We start from the raw sequence: 8,446 nt of genomic DNA on the forward strand, positions 1-8,446 counted from the left end.
GAAAGGGCAACTTGGATGAGAATACATAGAATTCCATGTCATGCCTGGAATCTAAATTTTTTCGAAGTCGTCTTAAAACCTTTTGGATGTTATATTTGTGCAGATGATGACAATAGAATACAAACCAAAATGGATGTCCCGAGGATTCTTGTGAGAACAAGTTGTGTTATGGTTCTTAACGAAGTTATCAAGGTTAGTATTGATGGAAGCATTTTCAATATTACGGTGGTAGAGGACGGTCATGGACCTCTGAGGATGTTTTGATTGATATCGAGGTGGAAAGTAGCCTTAAGACATATAGCCATAAAGGCAGCGAAACAATTCCTAGGAATTTGGAAAAGGTGTTACCAACTCAAGGGGCTCCTTTTATCGTAGGCGGTTTTGCACCAATAGGATGGAATCAAAGGGACATGTAGAGTTAGCGATTGATTTAACTTTAGAAAATGATGGTAAGTCAATCCATGACATGGTGGAACCCTCAAATTTGGTCAAAATCAAAACCTAGATTAAGAAAGAAGAGATAGGTGTTAAAGTCTAAACTGGGAGCCTTTGAGGAACCTTTTTCTGATCCATCCACTTTGCAATTCAAAAAATCATGTGCAAATAACTTGAACTTTCAGTTATCAATAGTTGGGCCTCAAACCAACTCTTTCAAATCTGATCAGACCCAAATAAATTCACTTTCTAAGCCCATTCCTATTGATCAACCTAAAAAGTTTATGGTCAAGCTTCCTAGTTCTCTTCAGTTAGACCACAAAAAAACCTCTCTTGTGAAAGTCATCATCACCACATGAAATGGTAGTCTTCTCTTCAGTTCGATTAAGAGAAATACCTTTAACAATTCATTTCCAAAGAAGTGTCTAATATGCTTCAGGATACTAAAATTAATAAGCTTTAGGATTATGTGGTTCATTCTTTGTGGGGAAGATCGAAGGTGGAATTGACTGGCAAAAAATCTCAATATAGTTAAGGAGGCCTTCTAATCTTATGGAAACCGGGTATTTTCCAACCTTTATTCAACTTCAAAGGTGAGGGTTTTATAGAGATCAGTGTCATTTGGAATGTGATTATTATCTATGTTGTGAACATCTACTCTTCGTGTCTCATACACAACAAGAGGAATTTATGGCATGAATTGATTGACCTCAAATACAAGCTTCCTTTAGGTGATTGGTGTTTAGCATGGGATTTGAACGCTATTGAGAAGAAGAGTGAGAGAAAAGGTTTGCATTCCCCTATTAATAGAGCCGAAATGTTTTTTTATGAACGCATGGTGTATGAACCAACCGCCAATACAGACTAATTCACAAACCAACAACCTTTGGAAAAAACTAGCAAGCAAAACTACTCTTTCGAGTCCAACAATCCAACATCATATAGAATGATACGGATATGAAAACAACCTCACGTCAATCCTGAAGACTGATGTGAACATTAATTTAGTTTCGACACAAAGAGGCAAACCTTAAATCTTGAAACCTGCAGATCTCAACAAACGTCGAAACTGCCACCCAAGAGATCACTACAACCCAATTGTAGTATAAAACAACCTTCGACAAACTGATTTGTCACCGGAAAACCAAAATCCAAGGAGTACTCAACTAGAATAAGGCAACTGAAGAAATGGGAATACATCACGACTCCGAATTTGACGCACCCGGTTGTCAATCCTCTTGGAGCGACCGTTGCCAAAACCAAACCAGAACAAACCAAATCCGGCACAACCTAGAAATTGTGAAGGGTGAAAAGGGTGATAATCTTAGAAGAGATTGGGAGTGGAGCGGTTAAAGGGATTCGCACTACCAATTTCAAAAGCTACATGTTTGTCAGAAAAGTTGATATGCGGGAGAAACAAGAAGAAAATAGTAAAAAAAATTAGAGAAACGACAAATGATATTTTTTTAGAGAGCTTCAATAATAATCTTGTTATTATATATATATATATATATATATATATATATATATATATATATATATATATATATATATATATATATATATATATATATATATATATATATATATAATTTGAATGTATAACTTAATTATAAAAATATAATATGGACTATACTTAAATTGTAGGTTTATAAAAATATAATAGTGGCAGTTCTTGGATTTTATTCTTATATGGAATATACATATATTATATGAAGTTAACAATTTATATTAATTTTAGATATAACTTGTTTCAAAATAGTATCAGTTCTTGGATTTTATTTTTACCTATATATTTATTTTAATTTTATTTACTAAATGAGCCCTTATCAAATCGGTTTTCAATTATTTGGACGGATAAACGGCCTAAATCACATCAATTTTTATGGGTTTCTTTATAATTCTAATCCCTTATTTGAAGTAAACTTCCTATCACGACCGACCTAATAAATTTAAAGATTTAAGACAAAAAATAAAATAATATCTTTTAAAAATTTATTTGAAAAATCAGTTTTTTAATTTAATTAACTTTTACAATATTAAACACCAAAAAAAATTAAATATAATCACAAAGTTGATAATTTCTTTTTTAGTAAATAGACTTATAAAGAAAATTAATGAATAACATTTATATTATATATTCCCTCTCTAACAATTTAATAAAACACATTTTCCCATAACAAATTATCAAGAAAAAACATCAATTTTATTTTATTTAAGTATTTTATTATAAAAAATACATTTTTCCAAGATAAAACAAAATAAAATTTAATTTAATTTATTTTTATTTTATTTTTCACAAACAACAATTGTTTTTAATTTTTTTGATAAAACACAAAAATTTAATTTCTTTTAAATGAATATTAAATATTGATATTGATATTTAATTTTTTTAAACGTTGTTTATTTTCTGTCTTCTTATACATATCAAGAAAGCCAAGAGCAATATTCCAACATTGGTTTTATAGCCTAATTTACTAGCATGGCAAACTGATTTTTGATTATATTATAATTGGACTATTTCCAGTGTGACACTACGATGATGTTTGCTGAAGTAATAAATTTGTCTATGAAGCAAGGCTAAGTTTAACATAAATATATTATATTAATTGTTTTAGAAATTTTTGTATTAATTGTTTTAAAATTTAGTAATTTAATTTATAAATTGTGACCATTTAAATTAATATTTTAAATTAAATTAAAATTTAATATGAATAAAATATTAATATATGTGGTAAAATTATGAGAACTAATAATAGGTTCTTTAAAGTTGTATTATTGAAATTAAAATTGGATGAGTTACTTTAAAATGATTGATCTTAATAGATCCCAAAAAAACTCCAAAAATGAGTAGCACCATAAGAAATGCTTTAATAAATTTGACTACTTTTCATATAATAATTATCTTTTTTATATATAGTATTACTTAATTTTATATTAATCAATATGATTTTTTTTTCTTTTCAATAAATAATTAACGATAATTTTAACAAAATAATAATTGATGCTACCTTAAACTTTAAAAACGATAATTACATTTTTTTTTATATCTAAAAACGACACTTAAGGTATGTTTGTTTGAAGTTTAAAAATATCTATTATTGAAATCATATCTATATCTATGTGTTTGGCCAAAAGTTATATATCTAAAGAATGTTACACATTTTATTTTATTTAAAAGATATTTAAAAAATAAAATTAAAATAAATGTATTTATTAGTGAGAAATTGTAATTAGTTGAGTATTATTCCTATAGGTTTCCCACCTTCAAAATATATGAATAAATTTGAGAAAATTATGTAATAATATTCTTGGAAATAAAAAGTGTCTATGAATATTTTTTATAAAGTTGAGGCAAACATGAAATTATTACAATTTCAATATCACATTTTTAAAAATATATATTCAATCAATCAAACAAACACATCTTATAATACTAATTTAAAGAAGAATCAAATGCATAATGTGAAAAAAACAATGTCACCCGAAGGAATGAAGGAAGGGGTAGTGTTGTGTTATGATTGGTTTAATAGCCTTGGTAGTTGTGAAGGAATCTCAACTCTTAACTACAAATCCAAAGTCAATGCACATTTGGGATCTAACAATAGACAACCTTCCTTGAAGGGATTGCAATCCGTGATGTCTCCTCCATTCACCAATAAGAGAAGTATAAACCCTCTTGATCACATGCACCCTCAGTATTTTAATCATGAATGCTATTCCTTCACCCTTTTTTTACATCTAATACATATCACATCATATATACTTGTACTATTTTTCATATTTATAGAATAAAGTGTGTAATGAAAAGTCACTTTAAAATAGTGAAATAAAATTGATTAATAAAATATAAAAAATTAGTTAATAAAATGATAAAGTTGGTTCATAAAGACTCAGAAATTAAAAATAATTTTTAGTAGTATATCAAAATTAATTAATAAAAAATAAAAAGTTGGTTAATAAAATTATGAAATTGGTTAATAAATGTTCGGATATTAAAAATAAGTTTGAGCAATTATCAAAGTTGGTTAATATAATATAAATGTTGATTAATAAAATTATGAAGTTGATTAATCATACAATTTGATATCAATATTATTTAATTTAAAAATAAAAAATAATGATTTTTTTATATTAAAAAAAAATATAATTATAATACTAATGAAATACAGTGTAAGTGTATGTTTTTAGTGTAGGAATATCTTTCCGTATTTTAAAATTGTCATTGTTTTTTGTGATATGTTTGGATTACAAAAGAAAGTGAGAGGAAATAAAGTATAAGAAAGGAAAAAGAGTAGAAAAGATTTATATTTGCACAATGATCAAAATAACTCAAAGAATCTCCATTGATTTTATTTAATTCATTATCAATTAAAATTTATGTGAAGTTTTATTATATTTCTGTTAAATACCAAAATTCTAAAAAAATGTTTTATTCCTAAGTTTTTAAAATTTTACCAATATTTTTAAATTAAATAATGATAATTAATATATTTATAAATATTGTTGTTTTTATTTTTAAGAACTAAATAAGCAAGCGATAGATTTAATAATTTGAATCAAAAAATATATTTTAGTTTTCTAACAAAAAAATATTGTAGTATTTTCATGTTTGTAGGAACATTACATTACAAAAGTTGTTAATAAATATTAATCAACATTAACATTAGACTAACTATTCTCAAAGATGATGAGAGAGAAAGTATGCATTTTCTTTAGACTTTTTCACTGTTGAGTCCTTCCTCCTTCACGACAATCATGTCTTCGCATAGGTTATCTAAGGAGAATGAACAAGAATGGAGAAGAGTCCACACTAGAAGAAAAGGAAATACTCATTTGAATCGGCGGGACAATTACGTGAACACATGATTAATTACGAAAGCAAAGGAAACACAGAAGACCATCACTTCTTTCTTCTTCACAACCTTTCTTGATGATTTCATGGCTAGGGATATGCAAGAGAAATTTAGAAGGTTTGGTGATATTCATGAGGTAGTCATACCTTCAAGGGCGGACGTTTGTGGTCGTCGATATGGGTTTGTAAGATTCTTTGGGGTCTCAGATGCTCAGACGCTTGCGACTAAGATGGACAACATTTTCCTATGGAACACCAAGATCTTTGCCAATACCCCAATATTTGAAAGAAAGGAAGGTTGTGTGGAGAAGAAGGGACCAAATAGAAGAGCATCAGGTTTTCTCGATAAAGGCAAAGAGAAAGAAACTATGTTAGCAATGTTAGATGTTATCAAAGGTTGTAGAGTCTTCTTACGCCAATGTCCTCAAGAAAGATAGTCTCAACCTTAACATGAGGTGGCATAGCATCGACCCTGTGGGGTCCAAAGTTTCATCCAAACAACCTTTGATTAACTTGCACTTCAATACTGATAATACCGCAGAGATGGCGAGATTCAACAAAGCTTTTATTGGGGTGGTTGTACACCACGGGAATTCATACAACATACACGAGAGCTTCATACAAACCTTTGTCTACTAGAAGATAGGGAGCAGGGAGAGTTAGTTGAACTGGTGGAATGGGGAGCTTTGTGGTTGATCAGTAAATGGTTTAACTTCTAAGGAGGTGGGATTCTACCGCTGTGGATCAGGAAAGGGCAACTTGGATGAGAATACATAGAATTCCATGTCATGCATGGAATCTTAATTTTTTTGAAGTCATCTTAAAACCTTTTGGATGTTATATTTGTATGGATGATGACAATAGAATACAAACCAAAATGGATGTTGCAAGGATTCTTGTGAGAACAAGTTGTGTTACGGTTCTTAACGAAGTTATCAGGGTTAGTATTGATGGAAGCATTTTCAATATTAAGTTGGTAGAGGACAATCATGGACCTCTTAGGATGTTTTGATTGATATCAAGGTGGAAATTAGCCTTAAGACATATAGCCCTAAAGGAAGCAAAACAGTTCCTAGGAATTTGGAAAAGGTGTTACCAGCTCAAGGGGCTCCTTTTATCGTAGGCGGTTTTGCACCAATAGGATGGAATAAAAGGGACATGTAGAGTTAGCGACTGATTTAACTTTAGAAAATGATGGTAAGTCAATCCATGACGTGGTGGAACCCTCGAATTTGGTCTAAATCAAAACCTAGACGAAGAAAGAAGAGATAGGTGTTGAAGTCTAGACTGGGAGCATTTGAGGAACCTTTTTCTGATCCATCCACTTTGCAATTCAAAAAATCATGTGCAAATAACTTGGCCTTACAGTTATCAATAGTTGGGCCTCAAACCAACTCTTTCAAATCTGATCAGACCCAAATAACTTCACTTGCTAAGCTCATTCCTACTGATCAACCTAAAACGATTATGGTCAAGCTTCCTACTTCTCTTCACTTAGACCACAGAAAAACCTCTCTTGTGAAAGTCATCATCACACCCTAAAATGGAAGTCTTGTTGTCAATGGCATTTCAACGACGGACTCAGGTGTTTTTTAAGGTAACAAAAGATTCTAGAAATCAAAAAATTAGGATTCGGCAAAGACAACTTTCGAAAAATGTACTTCTTTTAGAGTCAAAAGGGTGGAGGGTTAAAAGGTGCATATCAAATAAATTGGGCGTTTGGAGGCATAACATCAAGCAAGTCTCTCTCTAAAGTATGTAAATTCAATGGGTTATAAATGAATATTTTGTCCTTCAATATTCGTGGGAGTGGGAGTTCGATTAGGAGAAAGACCTTTAATAATTACATTTCCAAAGAAGTGTCTAATATGCTTCAGGATACTGAAATTCATAAGTTTCAGGATTATATGGTTCATTCTTTGTAGGGAAGATCGGAGGTGGAATTGACTGGCAAAAAATATCAAGGTAGTTCAGGAGGCCTTCAAATCTTATGGAAACCATGTATTTTCCAACCTTTATTCAACTTCATAGGTGAGGGTTTTATGGAGATTAGTGTCATTTGGCATGTGATTATTATCTATGTTGTGAACATCTACTCTTCGTGTTTCATACACAACAAGAGGAATTTATGACATCAATTGATTGACCTCAAATTTATGCTTCCTTTAGGTGATTGGTGTTTAGCATGGGATTTTAACTCTATTGAGAATAAGAGTGAGAGAAAATGTCTTCATTCCCCTATTAATAGATCAGAAATGATTGAATTTAGAAACTTTGTTGGGAGTATGGAACTTATTGACTTAATTGTTTTTGGAGGAAAATTCACACGGTTTAAATTAGATGGATCAGTTATGAGTATATTGGATAGATTCCTTCTGTCTAAAGGTCTTTTGTCAGCTAGGAAGGTAGAAAACCAATTCATTGGAAGCAGGTCTATTTTTGATCATAATCCAACTTGGATTAAAGGGATATCGTTAATTTGGGGGCCAAAACCGTTTAAAATTTTCAATAGTTGGATGAAACATGAGGACTTTATTCCTTTCTGAATGAAAATTTGAGATTCAATGAAAATTCATGGTAAGGTAGGTTTCGTGATTAAGGAAAAACTTAAATGCCTTAGAGAGAGATTGAAATGTTATAACAAGGAAATATTCAAAATTCTAGATCTTGAGGTGGATAAGATGGAGAAGAATTTGAATATCTTACAATTCTTCACTCATTACTAATTTAGTAGCTTATCCCATTGCTTCAAGAATTTTTCGGATACTTCTCTTTATGTTGACACATGCTTGAGCGACTTGAGTTTGGGCTTTAGTTGCATTCTCTATTTTCCATAATCGAATAGCCAAGTCCATCAAACCTTAATGATAAGGTTTGCATCTTTATCTGCTTAATCGCTCATGCTTGACTTATCAAGATACATTAGTTGTTATCATTAAAAGTTGACGTCCTTGTTAAAATCATATCACTTTGCAAACAAGGTTCCACACAATGATGCTTGGTAGCAAGTGTATAGTTACAAACAATCATGTGTTAAGACTATAGTGAGCGTTGTTCTTTTTAGGATTATCATACCCCAAAATTTACCCTACCTTTCACAATAATCATCTAGGTTACTAACCCTACTCATTTGCATATCATCATAAGCATTCATTT

Source organism: Lathyrus oleraceus, chromosome 1, assembly GCF_024323335.1.
Source record: "Lathyrus oleraceus cultivar Zhongwan6 chromosome 1, CAAS_Psat_ZW6_1.0, whole genome shotgun sequence".
Taxonomy (NCBI): domain Eukaryota; kingdom Viridiplantae; phylum Streptophyta; class Magnoliopsida; order Fabales; family Fabaceae; genus Lathyrus; species Lathyrus oleraceus.